The sequence below is a fragment of the Cupressus sempervirens genome, chromosome 8, assembly GCF_028749045.1.
Source record: "Cupressus sempervirens isolate cs-2001-9-10 chromosome 8, ASM2874904v1, whole genome shotgun sequence".
In the NCBI taxonomy this organism is placed as follows: domain Eukaryota; kingdom Viridiplantae; phylum Streptophyta; class Pinopsida; order Cupressales; family Cupressaceae; genus Cupressus; species Cupressus sempervirens.
In genome coordinates, this window is record NC_143125.1 from 503518470 (window position 1) to 503543577 (window position 25108).

A 25108-nucleotide genomic window follows, 5' to 3' on the forward strand; every position below is an offset into this window, starting at 1 on the left:
CAAATGCAGTCATCCAGAGCTAAATTGTCCATGACTCTAGTTCAAAGTGAGAAGCACTTTAGGACCCTATTGCAAACACAGAGTCAATTAGCAACACTATCCACAGATGAAGCCAACATAAGGGCTAAACTGATAAGCATCCAAACTACATTGACTCCTCACATGGAGATTTTGCACAAGGAGATATGCTATGTAGAAACTCTTATGAAGAAATACCCTAATCTTTCTACATTAGATGGCCTAGTCCACCTTGCTGCAAAGCTGGCCATCCAAAATAAGTCTTTGGAGGTAGCTTGTGACAATTGGGATGTCGCTCTTAAGATCATTCTTGAGGTCCATAAATCCTTTTTGGAAAACACACTATCAGTATATAACCCATTGACACCAGTGTCAAAAAGGGGGAGTAAGAGCAAGAGAAAAGGAGTGAGAGTAGAAAGAGCCAGAAAAGAGTATCAGTCGAGGAAAATCTACTCAATAGGAGACATTTTGTTACAGACTACAAAACATAATAGATCAAACAACTTAGGGGGGGTTATAAGATTTTTTGAGGTATAAGTTGTAAAATTTTGATATTTTGAAATTTTGTACATAAGTCAAATACTTATGTTATGTTATGCTCATAAGAATAAAAGTACTAATGCATGAGCAAGTTTTTTTGACACTCATGTCAAAGGGGGAGATTGTTGATCTTAGATTGGTTTTGACAAGTGAGTGTCTATACACTTAAGTAATTTACTTAGTTCATGTCAAACAAGTGGTATATGTCGAGCACAACATGTATAAGTTAGAGCATGTCGAGTCAATAGTAAGTATCAAGTCACTCAAGTGCCAAGAAGACAGTATATGTTGAGTGATTCAAGAGTCAAGCAAGAAGTGCATGCTGAGTCATTTAGATGCCGATTCACAGTATTGAAATTAGTATATGCCGAGCATCAGGGACTACAGATGCCAAGTAATATAATTTTATCATATTTGTTTGTATTGGAACAAACTTCTATGTAAACCATTTTAAAGCCAACTTACAGATTGAATTACAATATTTTGGTGATAAGGATGAATGTTAAGTTGGAATCCCTATGCATTACATGCATCTTATCAGGTAAAGGGAAGGTTTAAGTGACAAAATGGGTGAATCACAGCAGTTGATTCATACCTAACCCTAAGTCACCTAGGTCTTCTTAAGAAGGACAAACCCTAAATTCCAAGTGTGAAAAAAATCCTTCCTAAATTCTAAATGTGAAAAAAAAGGGAATGCATGAATGATCAAGGAGAGTTTTGCATGCACAAACTAGGACATTCATGGTTACCAAGGTATTATGATCTAAAATTGCATTGAAGAATCAGTTAAAGGAGAACATAGGAAGGAAATAGTGAACAATGGAGAGACATATGATTAAGAAGGATCATGTATACATCAGTATAGAGGTGATTTTTCATCAAGCAACAAAGTGCTAACCGCCAATTCAATGCTGAGACATTCCAATAGGTCAATAAGTTAAATCTCTTAACAAAGTAGTCCTAACAGGCTGATTGAAATCCTCTAACAAAGTGCTTACTTAATTGTAAGTTGAAGTCCTTTAACAAGGCACACTTTTAATAGGGTGTTGAAATCATTTAATAGGGTAAGACCTAACAGTCTTTGTAAGCCTTTAACAGGGCAGGCCTTTCACAGGGTAGATCATGGTTCATGATCAAACATTGTAACCTTCATTAGATACACTTTATTACTATAGTAGTGAAGATTTGTGGGTGTCATCCCCACCCCAGTTTTAACTTCTCATTAGAAGGTTTCTGGGTAATCATATCTTGTGTCATATGTGTGAATGCTTTTTTGTTTACATGCTCTAGATGTACATGCTTTACATGGTATTTTAGTTTACTTATTGAATATGTGAGATGGACGTGTGGTGAATATTTTATGAGTCAAAGTTTGAAGCATTGATTCAACCCCCCCCAAAAGTTTACTTTTCCTATTGTAATTCCAACATCTAACTGGAAGAAGAGAACTATTTCTTTATTTGGATTGGATTCTTGATGCTTTCTCTATGAGAAAGTATCTATGTATGAGTTGATTCATTGAGGACTCTTGTTATTGGTATTCTATAGTGTCTTTGGACACTGTAGCTTGAAGAAATTTTATTGGAAATGACTAAACTTAGAGAATTTATATCATGATACCTTTGTGATTGATGTCAATGGGGGAGATATTTATACATGAAAAACATCCTTTGAAAAATATGAGAGATATGAGTACATGAAAAACATCCTTTGATATGTATGTTTGGGGAGAGAAAAGTATTATGTGAGAGATGTGTATTTGATTGATGAAGATGATTTTTTGATTAATGAAGAGAATTTTTTGATTGATGAAGAGGATTTGATTGACGAAGAGGATTTATGAAAGATGTTGATGTATGAGGGAGATTAACACCTTCCTTATGCATACTGGTTACTTGATGAAATTCATGAGTAACATGAATGGGGGAGTAAAGGTAGATAGAGAAGAAGTATAATTGGTATTCTTAGAACTTAGATGTTTTTCATCTATGTTGGCATTAATGCCAAAGGGGGATATTGTTAGCATGAATACTGATGGTATTCCTATGGGGGAGTATATTAGCATTGTCAAAGCCTATGTGTTGTATTCTTGACAATAATTGTCATTGATGCCAACATACTAGTCATTATATGAAGACTGGTAGAGTTATAGAGGAAGAAGCATTTGGCACAGCTTGAGGATTAAAGACCATCTTATTGCACACCTGGGGTGAATTAATTATGAGAAAAAAAAATTGATTCCAAACTTATTAAACTAATAAACAATAATTAAAATAAAGAAACATAACAATAAGAAACCATACACCATAACATATTGTTTTTTGTTCTCAAGGAAAACCCTTGATCAAAGGAAAAAAAAACTTGATGGGGATGACACTATGAAATAGTGTGCTAATATAGAAGCTCCTTGTGAAAGGATGGGACCTCATTAGGAGTCAATACAATGCATTTAGTACAACAATCATTTTTATAGGACATATCCCTGTTAGGACACCTTGAACCCTCGTCAAAAGGTTCTAACTCTATTCAATGTTGATGAGAATAATAGGCACTCTACCCGAGATCACTGCTCAAAGGGTGAAATATTAAACCACCTTTACAGATGGATTAAAAAGGCAAAAATATGAACTGAATAACCTATAACTTACTTGCCAAAATAGTTCCTTTGAAGTCCACTAGGAATAATAAATTCAATTCATTCCTCTTCACAAGCATCGAAACAACTTCCCTTCTCTTCTCTAATAATCCAATATCAAGGCTTACATCTATACATCCAATTAAGAAAATGAATTTCATTTATACCAATTACAAATAGATATTTAGGTTAGCCCATTGGGGATCCTCCAATGTACAATTAATTACATAGGAGCATGCTAAAGCGCACACACCTATTACTTGACAAAATCCTCTAACACATTAAAATGAAGATTTTGTTATGGTTGTCATTGTTGGCAACAATACTAGCACATTAAATAAAGAAGAACTATTAGATAATTATGTTATTTATCGATACATAGGATAGGAACAAAGCTAATAGGTACAAAGTAAGCACTATCAGAAGAAAGAAGATTCATTGGTAAGTGAGAGAACAATTTGATAAATTAGAGGTATTATCTTTACAACAAAGGATGCAAGGTATCTAGATGGATGCAAGATGGAAGGATACGCAACAAAAAATCATTCAAAATGATTTATAGATAAAGGTGAAAATATTTGAATATTAAATTCAAGGAAGAACTAGCAAATGAGAACAAACTTTATTGAAGAAGATAGAGAAAGTAATTAAGGATGGAATGAAGGTTCATTATTGCAAGTTTGAAAAACCTAATTAGGTAAAGGATTAGGATAAAGGATATATAAGATGATTAATAGAAGCAGAAAAAGAGTTTGGGATCCAAACTTCCTAAGAAGTCCTAGGGCTTCACCTCCATGAGCATCACCTAGATCCAATGAGTGCTAAATATTTCCATTTATTCTCATGAGTGATGGATTCATGTGTGAATCATTACTCATGATATATGGGTCAATGATTTTGACTCAAATACTACATAATTAAATGCTGATAGCAATATCACAATTTGAATTGTCATGGAAAATATCTCATACTTATCATTTGATGAGCTTAAGGATCTTTCTAATGAATGTTTCATAAGGCACAACACTTGGTGAAGGTTTTGCAAATGGTGTTTTAAGAAGAGTTGGTTTAACCATGGAGGGAACTCCATAGTTAAGCCCACTTGAGATGGAGTAGTATTGGGATGGGTGACCTCCCAAGAAGTCCTGGTGCTTCATCTCTATGAGCATCACCTAGATCTAAAGAGTGCTAAGTGTTCCATTTATTCTCATGAGGGATGGATTCATGTGTGAATCACTACTCATGATATATAGGTCAATGAGTATAACTCAAAAACTACATGGTTAAATCCTAACAACAATATCAAAATTTGACTTGTTGTGGAAAATATCTCCTACTTATCAATTGATGAGCTTAAGGGGATTTATAATGAATGGTTCATAAGGCACAACACATGGTGAAGGTTTCACAAATGGGGTTGTAAGTAGAGTGGGTTTAACCATAGAGGGAACTCTGTAGTTAAGTGTGCTTGAGATGGAGTAGTACTAGAATGAGTGACCTCTCGAGAAGTCTCAGTGCTTCACCTCTATCAGCATCACCTAGATCCAATTAATACTAAGTGTTCTATTTATTCTCATGAGAGATGGATTCATACATGTGAGTCATTAGGGAAGTCTCAGTGCTTCACCTCTATGAGCATCACCTAGATCCAATTAGTGCTAAGTGTTCTATTTATTCTAATGAGAGATAGATTCATACATGTGAATCACTACTCATGATGATATATGGGTCAATGAGTTTGACTCAAAAAATACACAATTAAATCCTAATAGCAATATCACAATTTGACTTGCTGTAGAAAATATCTCCTACTTATCAATTGATGTAAGATCTTAATTGGGAATCTTATTATTGAAGTGATGAGTTGTGGGTATCATCCCCACTACATTATCTCCCTCTAACCGAGGGTTTTTTGTGAGATCAAAACATTGTGTTATGTTTCATGTGAATGTTTTACATTTTAGCAGTAGGTCTTTAGTAACAATATATTAATGAACGAATCGGCAATACAATTGATATCAAAAAAAGTGAAATATAATTTATCAGTTTTTGATTAGAAAGTGTAATAAGTGTGATTATTGTGTGGTGTTGATTCAACCCCCCCCAGTACGCTACCTAAATATTTCTAGCAAAACCTTAACAAGAATCTATAAAAATATTACATGAAGTATCACATGCCCTTTAATATGAAATTAAATCTTGCTAATTTAATATTTCACATGTTAGAATGATTTAGTCAATTGATAGTATAATGCATCACATGTTACACACTACTGACCTTCCTAGACTAAGATAAATAACTCACAAATTAGAACATTCGGGCATGATCAAATCTTCAATAATCTTCCATGTTCTCTAGCATTAATTATTGCTCGTTATCAAGATATAGAAAAAATACTCCACCTACCTTTGGCATACTTTTCTACTATTTGGTTTGCTACCAATCTATGCAGAAAAATTGTAACTCGTCTATGATATCACATAAACATAGACATGATGTCTACCCTCACTATTCTACATAAATGTAAGCTCAAATATCTAAATCTATCCACCACTACCTGCACTGGATTGATCAATAACCTACAATATACAAAATCTAAGTTTGTCATAAACTAGAAAATATATATGTCAACATCAATGAGAAAATTTTTCATTGATACATCTTTGAAATCACTTTCCAAGTGCCAACAATATATCCTATTTCCAAAGATTATCACATTATCACTTTTAGGTTGAAAGCATATCCCATTATTATATTTAAAAATTCAAAATTTTGATCAGAAGAGGGAGTTGTACCTAATTAAAATCTAGAGGGAAGGTCATTAATGACTTTTCGGATTTATTGTTAATGGTTTTTCTTTACATTTGGAAATAAAAAGAGTCATTATTCAATCATTCATTTTAGAAAGGAAAACCTTTTGACCCAAAAAATCTCAATACAATACAAAATAGAAGATAAAGATGTTCTTAAGGGTAACATATTACTGTTACCCACTATTAGAAAATGGTTGAGTGAAGCTTATAAACAAGTTGGTTGAGAGTGTGATAATTATCAAGATGAGAAATCATAAAATTTTAAACAAGGGAAACATCCAAATGATTAATTGAACATTCCCTATACTTTACAAAATAGGGCATGAGACAATCAAGTATAGAAGAACAATTGGAGATAAAGTGAAGGGTCGCAGATTAGAATGGACAAGGTTTACATGTGCCTTATTAAGAGTCAATGATTTATGATAATCTATAATATTATATCAAAAAACACTCAATCCAAGACATGATTAAGTATGATAAATATAATTCTAGAAAACAAATCAAGGTGTTATGATAGAGCTCACAAAAAGGGGCTTTGAATTGTAATTCAATAAAATAAAAAAGTGAGATTTGAAATTCTAATAGAGAAGATATAATTTCTATGAAAAAAAACTTACCTTCATAATGTAATGCTAGGTTTACCAAAAATGTAAAAAGATAAAATATCTTGGATTTATATTTAATTTTTCTATGATAATATAATTTTTATTAACATAAGGTATGTTTGATAAATAACTATGGATGATAAATATGTTGAATGCAAATTGTCATCATTTTAAATAATGATTTCAAGTACTTAAATCTCTATGTTTGATGTACAACCTATAACAATAACAAATATTTTTGAGTGATTCAACACAACTACATAAATCTATTATTTCTCATTTAAATATATAAAATATGTAAAAATTATACTTGTTTATTTTGATAACATCAACCCCACAATCATTCACTTGAGATTATGTGTGATTGTGAGCCAACCCACAAACATGACATTTGCCAACTCAAAAAAAAAACCAATTCCAACTCAAAAATATGCACTAGATAAGGATCATTACATCTTCATTTTGAGCCTGTTAAATTACAAAAAAGGGGAGAGAAATAATAAATTATTTCTGTATGCTTATAATATTGATGTAACTTGTTGATATTATGATAACATATTTTATGTCTATGATGTGTGCAATAAATACTCTTTTAAATTAAGCTATCATAATGTTTTGAAAGAACTAGGGTTAGTAACTTTATGTTATTTGGACCAAAGCGTCAAATGCAATGTTTCATATATCAAACTAGAACATAACAAAGTTAAATGAAGGTAAAATGATGGGATTGAATTTGAATTTTTTAAAATTAAGCTGTTATTTAGGTTAGTGAGAAGTAATCCACACCACTTTTTATATTTTAGATTTGGTCCAATCAAGAAAATTGAATATTTGTAATAGAATTAGCTCCTAGAATAAGTGCAATGGAAAAAATTTAAGGTGTGAGTTATGTTCTAGTTCTTTTTTCAAAACCCATCACTTGCATGCTTTCCATTATATAAAAGAATAGTGTGTCCATTTAGTGAATCAAGACAAGGTTGAAATTACATTTTACACAATTTTACTATTTTATCCTCCAAATATTTAATTTTTGCAACCAAATTTTTTATAATCACAATCTTGAACTAATCATCTATATCCCCCCTCATTATTCATGTCAAAGTGGATATGATGAAAAAATAGTCACACCTATCTTCAAGCTAATATAATCCAATTAAGATGGGAATTCCTAGAATATCTTTGGAGGCACCATATGTATCCTTACACAAAAAATATATTGGGGGACCAACCCTACTATTTATATGACCTACTACACATTCTTTTCCTTTCTATGTAGGAGAGTTAGATGTTTGTGCCTCTATCCATGTGTAGGCCCTACTCTATGATCATTTCCAATGACCGTATTTCCAAGCTAATATAATTGAATCAAAACAAGAATTGCTAGAATATATATGGAGGCACTAGATTTATCCTTACACAAAAATGTATGAGGGGACTAAGCCTACTATATATGTGGCTTATTACAAATTCTTTTTTCCTTCTATATATGAGAGTTAGATCTTTGTCTCCTATGAGAGGGCCCCTTATCAATCTTCTTAGAGAGTACACTAAAGTGATGTTTACTCTTTGCCATGGTCATCTAATCCAATCAAACTAAGAGCACCTAAATGTTTCTTAATGTTCCATATGTGCCCTATACCACCCCATATTTGTGTGCCACACAAAAGAAAATTACTTTTGATAATAAAAATATATAAATTAAATCCAATCATAAAAACAACTTTTTTTAGTTATAGAATATTATTTTTACATAGATGGTAAAATATTTTGATATTTGATGTTTCTAAACATCTTCTATATGAATTTTATAATAAAAATATAGATATACTCATCTAATGCAACTAATCCAAAACTGACCCCACATATAATTTCACATACTATTACCAAAAATAGTCATAACCAAGTTGGTGAGATATGTTTGTTTTATGATTTCCTTCGTTTTCATATTCCTTCTCTATACTTGAAATCAAAACCAGAACCCCCATGAATATACAGACAGGTAGGGCAGCTTTACCCAACTCTCTGCCGGCCTAGAAATAAAAAATAACTTAGCTAATAGTGACCATCAGCATAGATGGGAGCATCCCGACTCTAAAATATTCAGTCCAAAAAATTAGCAATCTGAACACTCGAATCAAGGCGTATTCTTCAATTCTTACGAAGCAAGTTGAAAAAGGAAATGATAAATTGATTTTAAAGCAGCATTGGCTCCTTGATATGATGCTGATGCTTCCTTCTGTCCAACTTATGCCCAAAAGCAATATTAGGGTTTTCAAAATGATTTAACTTAAGACCTATAAGAACACTCCACGCAATCAGCATTTTATTATACGTCACTAAAAGTAGTAAACACATGATACTGAGATGTACCTGTTTGGCAATTCTCAGCTCTATTTCCATTTCAAAAAGAACTCCCCATGGAATAAGAGAATCTTTACCGAAAACAAAGAGGAATACTATGACTCTTTACCAGAATTCTGCACTGTACATTGCTTCACCCACTTCATCATGGGTTTTACTTTATAAATATCACTGAGATGGTGAAAAGTCATATTGTATAATGGTTTGCAGTGCTGATTTGAGCATTTTAAATGTCTCGGATGATAGCCATGGTTGAAATAATAAGCGGGATTTGGGATTTCTCTCTATGTATTGTTGGGTCTTGCGGATGAGATTGCAGATGCTTGATTCTCCAGTGGAAGCCCAGGCTGAGGATTTCAATTTGATGGTCATCCACAGCTGTGAAATTGAAATCTGCAAATCTGGGTTTCCCCTCTAGAATCATAATATATCAGATTGATACGACAAATTTGGATGAACCACAGGTGTGGGTTTTGTTTATTAACTTGGGTTTCATTGTAATGGCAGAACATGAATTTTATCAATTGTATATGGTTTTCTTGTAGTCTGATCTTTGTTGGGACACTTTTGACATATTGATCATGAAGTTTAAGTTAGTGGGTGTCTGTTTGACTGATGTTGGTGATTGTTTAGAAATCTGAACTCCCATGATCAAGTACTATTGTTTTTTTTGAGTTGGACAGAATTAGTGACTCTGGTTAGCAATACTTATTTTCAGATTTTAATGGTTGAAAAATATTTGATTAGCATGTTTTAGATTAAGGAGGAAACGGGTTTTAATGGGTTCTAAAAATTATTGTAATGAAATGTGAGTTAAGATAAAAAATAGCTTGATCAATTTTGAAACAGAAAACAACAATAAAGTAATAGATTTTAAGAGAACCTGGACTCAATACTCAGCATATATTTACTATCTGAGAACAACAACTTTTTAAATCAAATTATTCATCCAAAAGACCTCCTCTTCTCCTAAAATGTTGCAGCTTGCTTCTATTTAAATCTTTTTCCTTTAAGACTAACTTATGTTGCAATTCATTCTGCTTGTGGGTAGACGGTTTTAATCTTGGATTGAAGTTAACATGTGATATCGGTTATGTTGCTGTCTCTGTTGTCTTAAAGCTTTTAAATATAAAACAGTAAGTGTTATATGATACATGCATTCTGGTGATTAGAAGAGCATCTGATCCAGAGTGTTAATTATTATTCATTTTGTTTCTTACTCGGCACCAAAGTTTTTGGTGCATTTATTCCCCCTTTTCTTGTTATATGGCCTCTCCAATCATATGTACAATCCACTTTTGTCATTTAATTTATATCTCTGTGGCTGAGTCTTTGAATGCCTTTTCATCCATAATATTTGAATGGGAGCTTCAATACGGTTGTTTTAAATATTATTCAGTTGAAAAGTATAAAGTCAACTCTGGTTAATAAAAATATAAGTTGATAAGATAGAGAACTGTTATTGAAGTGTTTGATATTGAGTTTGAAGGTGGTTAATTAAAATACGTTAATTATGTATTATTTATGTTTAGACAATTTTAAAAAAAAATTATTCTCATTTTTTTTTATACTTTATGTTTTAATGATTTCTATTTATTGAGGGAAACATTCTGATTTATTTTTATGCTTTATGTTTTATGATTTCTATTTATTGAGGGAAATTAATATGATGGATATTTTATTTTTATTTTTATAATATAGCTTTAGAGTCCAAGAAGAATCTAGTAGTCTCCTTATGAATTGAAGTGCAATGCAGCTGATGATGCTAGCTTAAAATCTCCTTTTACCATATGGGCCAAGGGGACTAACCTTGTGTAGACCAAGCTATTCCAATCAACACACTAGTCTTCTATAATGCTTATTTTAAAGTAAATGTAATTTTATTAAAAAAATAAAGGAAATATTTTGACTTTTAATTATTGTTGTTTGGAATATATTATTCAATTATTAACTTTAAATATGTTTGATTAAAGAAAAAATAGGTCTCGAGGGAACCCAAAACCCTTTACAAGAAGATTACATAAGATTTATCATGACAATCCATTTAAACAAAATGGAACAAACAACATGGGAACAACCAACAAGCTCCCAAAACCCAAGACATGACTTACAAGACAATCAGCATCAAGCAACTGAAAACCAACAAGTAAGTTGTTCTCCCATCCAAGAGCCATCGAGATTTTCCTTTCACACTACCCTTGTGGGAATGAAGAGTCATATCAAAAGAGTGAATAGGTGTCTTATCCTTCCTACCATTAACATTTATCTAACCCTCTTCTACATCTATGGCCTCATTGTACCAACCCATGGAACCAATTAGTGGATTACCATCACCTTAAGAGAGAATGTATGCAGAGAGAACAAACACCAACTCAAAACTCCTCCCTACAAGAAAAACATTATCACAGTAACCACCATAATTGATAGCCAAACCACTATCAATAGAAATAGAAACCTAAGCCACATTCACCCTCATTTAGAGAGACAATGAGGAGATCAAGAGTTTTCACGCTAGCATCAACACCCCCGCCAACAATAACTGGATCATCTTTAGAAGAAGGCACAAGACATAGACAATCATGCACTACAAATTGGGAGAAACTCCTATGAATATCAAATTTCTTTGCAGTCGTCCACCACAAATTTGGCATCTTCTTTTTCTCTAAACAACATTGAGAAACTACATGACTCTAGTTTTAAAACTTCTTCTACACCTGAAGGGAACCCATTCGTAGTCGAAAGAGATTCATTAGAAATTTTATTCATATCATTTTCATTATCAAAAGTCACAACTAAAAAACCCCAAGCTCTATGATAAATTTGAATATTTTCCTCAAAAATAAAACCCCACGGTTTTGAAATCCATGAATGGAATCCCCAACTGTAGGCCATAAACTATTGAATCATCTAATCAACCCTGAATTTTATTATAATGATTTTATTTTTATTTTTGTTACCCTGTCCTTAACTTTTTCATCCTAACTAGAAGTAGTTCTGAAAAAATTTCAAAACACATCTGTCTTTTCATACTCCCACAAAAACCCTTCTTGAATACCTTATCATATAATCCTTGATCATGGGCACCATCCATCTTATCCTTACTAGATTCTTGACAACATGTCCTAGAATTGTCTTCGGCCCTTTGCAATGTCTTACTAGACTCTATTGTCCTATCACTATCATGTCTATAGATTTTACATGAGCCACCATGGATAAGGGAGGACTTCCCCATCTCAACCCCTTTAAATTATAATTTCATCGTTCTTCTCTTTGAGTCATCATTTTCCTAAGTTGGTTCATTATAAACCACTACAAATGTTTGGGAGGATATTAGGGAGTGATGCATGAACTCCCTCCCAAACACAATACCCTCAGAACCACCATCCACCACAAAATATTTGGAATTCCTACCATGACTTCATGCATGTCACCTAAGAAGGAAAACCATGTTGTAAAGGAAAAAGCCACACTTAATCTAAAATATCACAATCCTTTCAATCATGGGCAAAACCCTAAATGTTGCAGCAGTAGGAAGCTTGCGACCATTTCTAGAAAGCCCCCCACCCCTCATGGTATGAGGGGTAAGTTAATTATATTACTATCATATGATAGAAAAAAGAAAAAAATGAATGCATTTCAATAAATAAATAAATATGGAAAAAGTTTTTTTTTTTTTAATATTCAATTTTTTTTAAAGATTTAAAATTAGAAACAATTACTATAACTTTTCAAAATCTATATTATACTATATACTTGTATGGATGTCTTTGAAATTTATTTTTTTCAAAAATAGAAAATTAAAATACTCCATTTTATTTTAAGATGGGATGTTTGTTATGATATTGCAATCAATTTGATGTGGTCATGGGTCAAAGTTATATTGAATTATTATAAAATGAAAAGGCACTTCAAGTATTTTACCTCATTATAATTATTTTCCTATATTTTTCTTTATTGATATCTAAACTTATAACATGTCAAATTAATAAATTATATATTTATATTATAAAAGTTTGTTTGTTTATGTGTAAAATAAATCAAGCATAGACTTCAAAATAAAAACAAGTTTGAATGATATAAAATGTAATCTCTATATAGGTACCGTTAACTCTCTCCTAGTTATGTTCCCCTTTGTCCAACATAGAATCTTAGGTGAGATCTATAGGCTCAGTTTTAGTTTTGTCATAGATATGTGATGAGCTATCACTAGTGAATTTTGCCAATCTTTTCTCTACTCTCATGTCTCCTTCCTCAATAGAATCCTCTTCCTCATCCTTCTTTATTAGCATCATCCTTCCCACCATGAGAAACACTCATCCCTTTTTAATCATAGTCAACCAAATTATTATTCTTCCCTTTTATAGAAGAAAGACACTCATTTTGTAGATCATTTTAGATTCACACTCCCACTCTTTTCTTTCTCCCCCAAATCCTCCTATTTCTCGTATGAAACCTCTTATACGATAATTCTGGGGATTTTTTCAAGAGGGTAAGGTTTGTTATTTTCTATATATTGGAAATAGTAGAGGTAGTAATTGTATATTTAAGATTGAAATAAATTCTACAACTATTTTGTGGGTAGGGTTATTCAGTATGCAAATATGAGATATACTTGCTAGAAAGTAAAGTCTGCCAACACAACCAAGAGGGTGGGGGTGAATCAGTTGTATGCTTAAACAACTTAAATTAACTTTATCAAATCTAAAGCATGCAACCAATAGATGCAACAACCATAAGATAACAACCATGTACAATCACACAAGATTTGTTAACTAGGGAAACCCTTGATTAGAGGGAAAACCTAGGTGGGAATGATTCCCACAAGATGATGTACTACTATAAATATTCCTTGTGAAAGGGTAAGACTCTTGTTAGGAGAAAATTACATATAATTAGTACATGAAGTCCCCATTAGGAGATTTTGAATCCCTATTAGGAGTTGATAAGAAGGCAACTAAACCCACTATCCAAATTGCTTTAGAACTGTCTTCACAAAGTAATTCTCAAGATAACACATCCAATGGTGAACAAACTGGTACAAAAACTTCTTTGCCAATACATTTCCTTTGAATTTCTCAACACATCAAAAACATCATCCTCTGCTTTGATCTCATCAAATTTGCATCCATAGTTTGCATAATACAATAATCATATCATTACAACACATATGACACTTATAACCAAGAAAAATATATTTTCTTTATACCAAGACCTAACAACTACTTGATTCATTCTTAAGGCTTCACCAATGTATAATGAATAATAGAAGACCTCATTAAAATAATACAATGTACACAATACATTACAATTACAACTTCTTAAAAGAATATAGTCAAAAATTGACTTCCAAGGAATAAACCACATATTAACCTTCATAAATCTTCACATAATAATCACTAGAATATTCTACCTCAAACATACCAACACAAACATGTCTTCAACCAAAATCCAAGCCTGCTAAACAAGCTTCCACCTCGTTGAATAGATACAACTCAATTACCAGTGAATTGTTCCTTGCAGACTAGCCTGCAACTAGTCTTCAACGAATCTCCCATAATTGACTCAAGCCTTCAAATGAATTTCCACAAACATAGATACATCATCAAAACATATCAAACCTCATGAATATAATCCCACAAAATGTAACTTTGCATCCTCTAACTGCACATATCAAAACTCTCTCAATAACTCTAGCTATCATAACCAAAAAGCAATATATATGTTGACATCAATGAAAAACCAAGTCATGAATGCAATACATAAGAACTAAATCATATCTCCAAACATGCTAATAGACTTCCCTAAGGAATACTATCAACATTTGTGCTTATAATAATCTTTGCAACCCTCAGGAAACATATGCATCTATTCTTATTAAGGCCATGGTTTCAATAAATTTTATAGATGGGGGAGAAGAAAAGTGTGGAAATTTTATGAAAAATATGTAATTAAGGATATAAAGAGCCAAATGTTAATTATAAATCTTAGAAATTGAAATTTGGTAGAGGACCCAAATAAGTTTCTTGTCATGTGTCCTAGCTATTACAACTACATCCTTGACTAAGCTTCCCAAATAATTGAGGAGGAAAAATGGAAAATAAATTAAACTGATTTCAAAAATTATTCACCAGAGGCATGTGCTAAAACTAATAGGCCTTGAATCTTCTTTCTAGGGTAAATAATTTCATGAACATCAAATACACCTAACCTTCAGGGTCCAATAGATCCTCTTTATCAAATCCACCATGGAGCTTGACCAATTTTTTATTATCGTGGAAGAAGTGGATCATATTATCAATGTACTTAATTATGCTAGTATTCATCCTTTTATAACCTTTATTAAAGATCCTTGTTTCTTTAGTAAATGATATTTTAGTTACTCTCAAAGGAGATTCCACCAATTCTCACCCTTTTATCCTTCCAAGAACTGGTGTATTTTATGGAAGGGGTATCACCAAACATCTTTATGCATTCCATAAATTATGAAACCCCTCTCTTATTACAAATATATCATAATTAAAAGGATATGTTACTATTTCTCAACCTTTTGTCTTCCTAAGAATTGGTAAATTCTACAGAAAGTGTTGGTATCTCTAGCCATTGTTGTTTATTAGTGTTAACCACTTAGTCATTTACAAGGAAGAGTTAGATAGTCATCACTGCGATCGAACTACTCTACATAGACCGAGTCATGTACATAAGAAATTATGTACTAACCTCTATAGGAGTTGAGTAAGTATGGTCACCGAGTATTTTGATACAAGTAGAGCTCATCAGCAACTGAGAAAATTCCTAATATAAAAATATCGACTCACATAGTGTGTGTTGAGCACAATATGTATCGAGCATCAAAAGAGTAATACAGGTCAAACAATAGTAATGTCAAGCATCGAAAAATAGTAAAGACTAAGAAATGAAAAGTTTACTTAAAGGTTAAGGAACATAATTTGAGGTAACCCGTTTTACAAGCCGATATGGAAGGAACACTTCTAGATTGTAGAGGTTGTTACAGAATATTTAAATGATGTGGATCACAGATCCTTATGTTGTGCGATCAAAGATTTAGATGGAGAGGCTATTATGGAAGGATCTAGAAAAATCTTTATGAAACTCTTTAAATAGAGATGATCTAGACCTAATCAAAGAGTGAGAGAGGTGTGTAGAGTAAGAGAAAGAGTAGACAAGTGTATGCATGCAAACAAAGGGTAAAGGGAAGGATTGAGATTAGATCAGAAGTCAGTTGAGGGTTATGTTATCATATAACAAAGCAAGTGACCTATTCATGGGAGTGAATTGAAAGGGAAAGACAATTTTATCATATCAAAGGAGAGGATCAGTTAGTAAGGAGAAGACTCAAAATCAGCTTGCAAAGCAAACTAAGAGTCAAGTATTGAATCAATTTTAACCAACTTGAATCAGGGTAAATCTCTTAATGGAATGGTCATAATAGATATTTGTAAATCTCCTAATAGAGTCCTTACTTTGTTTTAAGTGTTAAATTTGCTAACAGGTGAGACCTAGTAGTCTCTTAAGCCTTTAACAAGATAGACTTCTAATAGTGTAGATCATATCTTATGATCAAACATTGTAACCTTAACTGGTTAACTTTATTACTATAGTAGTGAAGATTTATGGGTGTCATCCCCAACCCATTTTTACCTTCACCTTAGAGGGTTTCTAGGTATAAAATGTCATGTTGTGTGTTTATTTTCATGCATGTGATTGATTAGATTTATATGGTATAGTGGATTTACATTACAAGTTTTACATGCACAAGTTTACTAATAAATGTGAGTGAATTGATGAAAAGTTTAAGTGTTTAAGATTGTGTTTCACTCCACCCTCTCAGTATCTTATTTATCCTATTTATACCTCCATCAGTCAAAAATTGGTGTTAGAGCATTGGTTCTTTGAAGGAATCTTAATAGCTTGGAGATTAGATCTTGGAGATGGAGGCTTTCAAACTGGACAAGGTTATTAACAATCAGGTGATTGACATCCAACTCATACTGCAAAAACTTGAGAAGGCAAGACAAGATTTGAAGGATTCCCTAAAAAGCTAAAAGAAAATTGCCATTCAGATAAAATAGTTTTCATATGAAGAAGTGGAGACTGAAGGACTATTTGAACCTATCAAGCCAAATTACAAAGAAATTGTTGATCTACTTGATAAGAACAAACTCTTGAATAAAGAAATAAGAGGACTAAAAAGAGAACATGAAATCCAGTCAGTAAGACTATGTGAAGTGACTGAACAAAAGATTAAAGTTGAAGAAGATAGGACTAGAGCTGAAGACGAAAAAAGGGTGATGACTATTAGACTTGAAGAAAGGATATTAGATGTGCAAAAATTCACAAACACACAACTAGACATGATGAATAAACTAATGCTTGCAAATCATGAATTAAATCACAAGGATGTGGAAATTGCAAATCTCAAATCACAGAAGGACATAGTAAAGAATGAACTGAAAGCTAAGAAAGAATCTATGGAGAAATTCAACAAACCTAAAGAGGCAATGAAGTACTTTGAAGAACTTATGAAGTCATCAAGTTGTTCTAGTGGGTCAAAACATTCATCATTGCGAAAGGAGAATCATCCAGAAATGGAGAACTGAGGAATGTAGAGTCAAAAGACAAACCAACATGTTATCACTGTGGGAGACTTGGTCATATTGTAAACATTTGTCAAAGAAAACATGGTATGAAAAATTCTAAACCTAAGTTTATTATTTACTTTTTTTACTGCAAGAAACAAGGGCATCAAAAACATGAGTGTAGGTCAAGACTAAGGAATACAACTGCTACACCTAAATTTGAAGGATACTGCTATAATTGTCAGAAGTATGGGCATAGAGCATATGAATGTAGATCACAAAAAAAAAACCTTACTAGACAAATCAAAGGAAGAATTATGCACCTAAAAATGCATGTTCCAAATGTCACACGTTTGGACATCAAAGAAAGAATTGTAGGACTCAAGTACATTTATCAAATTAGACAAAAGATAAAGGAAAAGGAAAAGTGGACATTGAGAAAATTAGGAATGAAATGAACCATAAATAGAAAACAAAAGAAGATGGAACTAGTGGAGCTAATGGATAAGAGGTCACCCAATCCAATGGAGAAGATGATCATGTCATCTCAAACTATGAAAGAGAGGTATGTATGGAATTGTATACTTAATTGATGTATCATTCATCAATTCCTTACATGAAAATGAGCCAAAAGTTCATATCTACATATGTGAAATTGCATAATAAAAATTGTTTTGAAAGGTTTGCAAGTGTTAGTAAAATTGTCTATGTTGACTGAGCATTGCAACATAGACTGAGCACTTCATAAGAGAAATGATAGAGATCGAATGGAATGATAGAGACAGAGTAATATGGAAGAAACCAAGTTGTAATACAAAGACCTAGTTGAAAGGCATTAACATTGACCAAGACAGTTAGCTTCCACCTTCCTAAGTAAACAACATTAATGGAGACCCTAAATTGATCAAAATAAGGTATATAACAATTTCTGAAGACATTATTACATACCTTGCATTTAGATTTGTGAGAGCACAAAGCAATTTGAGGATTTTAGTGACTAGCAAAGATTTCAAGAGTGATTTGGATGAAGAGGCTTGAATGAGTGAAGATCTAAACAATGTCAAGTATCTAGAGAAGAAAGAGCTGAAAACCCTGACTACAATCATGACATTTGAGAGATTTCTATGAAAGGAGACTCAATGGGTGTGCTATCCTTGATGCCACCTAAAGTCACTATGATCCATGATGTTAGAAGTTGTTATATGTATAAAATTAGAGAAGTAGGAAATTGCAAAATTAAGGAAGCATATGAGAATTTGTGCAATGAAGGAATTCTAAAGGATGAATTCAATGTTGTTGAAAAGAAAGGGTTAACTTGTGCCCTAGAATTCTTGAAGAATTTCAAGGTTGAATGGATTAAAGTTATTTTGAGAAAAATCCATGACATGAAGTATTGGTTACAGAATGGACCAATGGAGATCACAAAAAAAATTATTCATAGGGTCACATGCTATCAAACCCTAGATAGTAATAAAACCATGTGAAGATTGAGTTGTGAAGAAGTTGAGGCAAACACTAGAGCCAAGTGGAATGGATGTAGTTTCTTGATCATAGACATCTCTGATCCACTAATTGAATTTGCGGTGAGGGTTATTGTTCACAAATTCTATCAATCAAGAAGATTGAATAGTGTGCCTTGTATGGTTGTGGATCAAGCATGGAAGATTGTAATGAAAGATCATGAGTATGCTATTGTCAAGCTACAGAGGTTACAACTTGTAGAAAATATGTCATCCATAAGAAAAGCAAAGAATTTGATGTGTAAGTTTGGATCCCTCATTATGTGTATTTTATTTTATATCAAGTAGTGTTTTCTTGGTACTAGTAATGTTGTATGGGAGCAAGGAAAACCAGTGACAAAATAGATTAATGAGAATATTATTCAGTTGGGATAAAATTTTGAGAATGTAATTGATACTTATTTTGATGAATTTAAGCAAAGGATGAAAAGGAGAATGAGGATACCTAAAGATTTGGTCACAAAATATTATAGTGACATATGTTTTCTTGTGGGTACAAACAATACTTTTGTACAGACAGTAAACCTGAGGAAGGCTTGGTTACAAAGTTTTGACTATGAGATAAATAGTGATGTAGTGAGTGCAAACATTGATGCAATGCCCCAATTGGAGATCCTTGGAACAAGGATTCTGTTAGAAGTTGTAATCTTTCCTTGGTGTATTTATAAACCAAGCTTAGACCTTCTTCCTTTATTGTTGTAATATATTAGGATATAAGCCAAGGTATCCTAATATATTTCTTTTTTGTCCTTTTTCCACTACATCTTATTTTGTCCTCTAGTGGAATATGTGAGGACAAATATTTATTGTAATTTGTAATTTAGATTATTCCTCCTTAAGAGGAATCTCACACTTGGCCTCACACACTTATGAATGGTGGCATTCATAGACATGGGAGTTACATTCTAACTCCTCTCTCTCATCTCTATTTAAGAGATGACCCTCTTCTCTCATTTAACAATGAGGTTTCTTCCTCTTCTCAATTATTGTATGAGCGATTGCTCTCTCTCTCTCTCTCTCTCTCTCTCTCTCTCTCTCTCTCTCTCTCTCTCTCTCTCTCTCTCTTCCTTCTTAGGATTTTCATGCCTCATTCATAATGTCACAAGGGGTTTTCTTTGCTTTCCCCTTTCCAAATATCTTGTCTCATGGTGTTGGAGCTTGAAGCTTTCTCTCTCCTATTTTATGGTAATATCTTTGCATGCATTTACTCACTTAGATTCTTTCTTGGTATTGCTTATTTACAGATTTCTTTTTCCATTTCTAACATGGTATCAGAGCAGTTTAATCTTTGTTTTGAGTGTTTGCATGAAGGTACAATTCAAAGAAGACTCTTGAGAGAGATTTCACTAATTTCTTCTTTAATCTTTTTAAGATGGAAGAAATTGATTTTTTTTTGGATTTGGCTTGTTTATTGCCAAACCCGATTAACTTTTGTGTGCTCTAATTTGTGCAGGTTACTTCTTATTTTATATTAGTTTTTCATCTAACCCCCTTTGGCAGGCTTGCCACCAAAAGGTTTTCCTATCTAGATATCTTTTTTACTATGATCTAATCACTTCCCAACTGCATATTGGATTCTGATGTGTTTGACAATGGGTGCGGTATTCTTTGAAGGTTTTTCTGCTGTGTTTTTTAACATATAGATTTTTTTTTAGCAATTTCCATATTTCTCTAAAACTTTCGTAGCCAAGAACTCCTTGTACTAGCGAGAATGTCTTCTGAAACTTATGCTATACCTAACTCCCTGCATACTGAGATTATGTCCTCCTCAATGTCACGGGTCCAAAGGGACCACTCATGCTGAACAGCCGTAATTGGATGCACCGCATGGGCTCTTCTAATGGTATCAACCGCAGCTATAAAATATATGTGGGCTTCTAGGTTCTATGGCAAGTTTATGAGTACGACCCTTATGCTTTGCTAGCTTTTTTGTGTCAACCTGACCATTGTCCATGATTTGGGCATGTCTTACCTGCCCATCTGCAGCACAAGTAACCACACTACGATCGTCACTATAAGGCATAATCCTAGCCTGGAAAACATTACTTCCATGACCATAATGAAAAGAAAATATTGATGTTTTAGCAGACCAATCCCAAAATATAACTTGTTTATCATCAGACCCTGACACAAGTAGATTACTAGTTTGGTTGAAGTGCACAGTATTTACACAACCATCATGTGCCTCCAACTTCACATAGAGATCAAGGCGTTGAATAAGATCCTTAGAGGAGTACATCTGGTGAGCAAAGGCCCTTGGGTGTAACTGCCCAATCTGGCGCTACCATATCTGCCATGCCCCACATTCTTGCATCTTCCTTTATCCCGTCCCATCCATTTCCACTGTACTCATTTCATTGTATTTTTTAAATTGGGTTTCTGTGATTCAAATTGCACTAAATCTGCAACATTAGGCCATGGTAGAGTATGATCATTTCCAATGAGGTGCTGTGGGGAGAGTTCGGACTCACAGGCTCGATTTCTTATATCACCCCGTCGAGCAAGGACATATTAGACACGTCTGTTGATGGATCAGTCTGTTGCCACCACATGAACGCCCATTGAAATTTGAGAAGCTTCACACTGAGGACAAAATAGAGCCCTAAACACACAACCGTCCTACTCTACCCATACACCTTCCCCTTTTATTATGTGCAGAGCTACTCGTCAAAGAGCATTGCTCCGAACCAGATTTTGTGAAAAGTGGATTCAAACATGCAATGTTCGAAATTATAACCGGAGTCCTAGCTGGTATAGCTTCATATTTTTTTTCCTCAATCTGCAGTTGCTGGTCTTTCATTTTCAGGTTCCTTTTTTAGATGATTGCTTGTTATGGTGAGAATTTTAAAAGCAGAATCAGACTGATTGCTGCTCTCTCACCTTTTGTCAGTCTGCTATAACATATCTCTACTATTCCTAGTAACTTTTTTCTTGTCTTTTCATGCAAGATTCTTTTTCTTTTTTTTAGCTCTTGATAGAAGCATCATTTATTTTTATTATTGCCTCTTGTCAACCTATTTTTGGCATGAAATCATTCATTGTCAAACAAGTGCAATATTTTTTTAAAAATCTCTCTTACTCCTACGTGATTTTAAGTAAAAAAGGAGAAGTTAAGGTTTTTTTTGAGAAGTTTTCTTAGAATTCAATATTAACACTAATTAAAAATTTATTATTTCTTTTTTTGTACTCTATTGCCTTCATTATTTAATGATTTGAGTTAATTGATCTATATGCACATAGTTATATCTTTCTTAATGTTTTATTCCAATCTTGGAGGCATATGTATGAGGAATATGGGGAGATCTTTTCTAGCCCCATGACTTTATGTTTTTATTACTTTGAGATTATATTTTGAACCAAGGTATTCAACATAAAGCTAATTATTCTATATAAAAAATAAAAAAAAACAAAGGGGGTAATCATTTTTTAGCATCAATCTATCATTTAATAATTGTAATTGTGTGATTTCATACTATGATATTTTAAGTATATTTATTCAAGTATATATGGGTGCACACATATATACCAAGATAAATATACAAGCTATTATAATTTTCATACCCATGTTTACCCTTAATGGAGTTTTATACCTGATATCTATATTTAGTTGATCTTCCTTAAATCATTTTACATAATTGGATTACGAGTAATCTTACACATTTTCCTTCATTTTGATATTTTGATGTGCCCATAGTTGCACTTTTATGCTTTTATAGCATTGTTCTATGCCCATGTTAGCACTTTATGGTTTTATACCATTGATATACATGATTTATATGATATTTTTTTTTTGAGTTGCATAGGAAGCTTAATATTTTTTCAAGGATAACTATGTAGGTCCCCTCAGTATAACTGATACATAGTTTCCTTATCTGGCCCATGGAGTATCCCTCCATCCTATATTGGTATTCACTCATTTTATATGGAGTTTCCCTCCATTTGATCCTATCTGTTCCATTTTGATAGGATAATATTCTTATGGAGTTTATATCCATGTTGTTCCATTTTTGCTCCTCAATGAAGAGGATGTTATTATTGGAGTTTCCCCTCCAAATTCAGATAATTTGATCCAATTTGAAGGCAATATGTTGTTATATCCTCATAATCCATTCTTTTGATTATCCTAACAAAAATCATGATAATTCTAATTTGATCAGCATGTCTCTCTTTTTACTTTATTTTCATATATTAATGTGATAATGATCTGCATACTTTATTGCTTAGATCATGAGTCATGCATGTTATGGATTGATCACCCATTAACTTGCAGCGGGATGATTCATTAAGTGGACTGTCTATATCCACATGATTGATGCAATGTTGATGCACGTATCATTAGTTGGCCTTGTCTGTGGTCATTTGTCCATTAGTATAACATTCTTTTCATGAGAGCATTGATCAAGCTTTTTACTCAATTTGTCCTTGTTGACAATTTTTTGAGCATATACTTTATCTTGATATCAGGTTATCTCCATTGTTTTGTGGTGACATGTTTTACTCATTGTTTCTCTATGAGAGTTTTATTATCCTTATTCAAAAGGATTTTGAATTTGCATATATGATGGCATTCTACTTGTGGATATTTGTCTTGTTGTTCTCTTTTTTTTCAGGTGATCCATCAAGGAACCTTCTCGATTTTTCACATATGAAGATGTGTCTATGCTTCCACATTCAAAGGACTCATGTACTTCTCTTGGATCTAAAAATGTTCCATATGGCTTGAAGACAATAAAATTACTTCATATTGAAGATTAAGTTGCAGATTTTTGTAAATTATGGGTTTAATACCCTTTGATGTAATTACCCCAAGTAAAGATTAAAGGGGGGTGTTAGAAGTTGTAATCTTTCCTTGGTGTATTTATAAACCAAGGTTAGACCTTCTTCCTTTATTGTTGTAATATATTAGGATATAAGCCAAGGTATCCTAATATATTTCTTTTTTGTCCTTTTTCCACTACATCTTATTTTGTCCTCTAGTGGAATATGTGAGGACAAATATTTATTGTAATTTGTAATTTAGATTATTCCTCCTTAAGAGGAATCTCACACTTGGCCTCACACACTTATGAATGGTGGCATTCATAGACATGGGAGTTACATTCTAACTCCTCTCTCTCATCTCTATTTAAGAGATGACCCTCTTCTCTCATTTAACAATGAGGTTTCTTCCTCTTCTCAATTATTGTATGAGCGATTACTCTCTCTCTCTCTCTCTCTCTCTCTCTCTCTCTCTCTCTCTCTCTCTCTCTTCCTTCTTAGGCTTTTCATGCCTCATTCATAATGTCACAAGGGGTTTTCTTGGCTTTCCCCTTTCCAAATATCTTGTCTCATGGTGTTGGAGCTTGAAGCTTTCTCTCTCCTATTTTATGGTAATATCTTTTCATGCATTTACTCACTTAGATTCTTTCCTGGTATTGCTTATTTACAGATTTCTTTTTCCATTTCTAACAAATTTAATACAAGCCAAGATAAAAAAAATTTCTTACAAGTATGAATGCACATGACAACATCATATAGGGATCACAAAGATCACAACAGAAGACAACACCAACAATCCTAGCAATCGACAAATCTCCAAACGCCACTACCAAACAAAAAAGATAAACCACAGAACAACACAAATGATTCTGAATCTAAAACATTCTGAATTCAAAATCCAATTCCAAGGTATTCAAGAACACCATAGAGGGTAGTCAAAATACCTCCCAAAAACTTCCATTCAAACTAAGACGTGCCCATTGTCTGCCTAGATAGGTTTTTCCAAAGACCCAAGTGATTCTTATTCTAGCATTGTGCGATACTTTCCAGTATCATACGACCTTTCTAAAGAAGGTGTGCAATACATTTAGGGTCTGGTAAATACTTCTCCTGAAGCCAAAGGGATAAAACAAGAAGTCAGAACCTCCACACTAAGGAGTACCAGATCCACAATCGAGGCAAAGATACTCAAATGAAATAACTAAAAGACAAAAATTGCATCTAACCATCTAACATAGTAGTGAAGGGAAATTATTG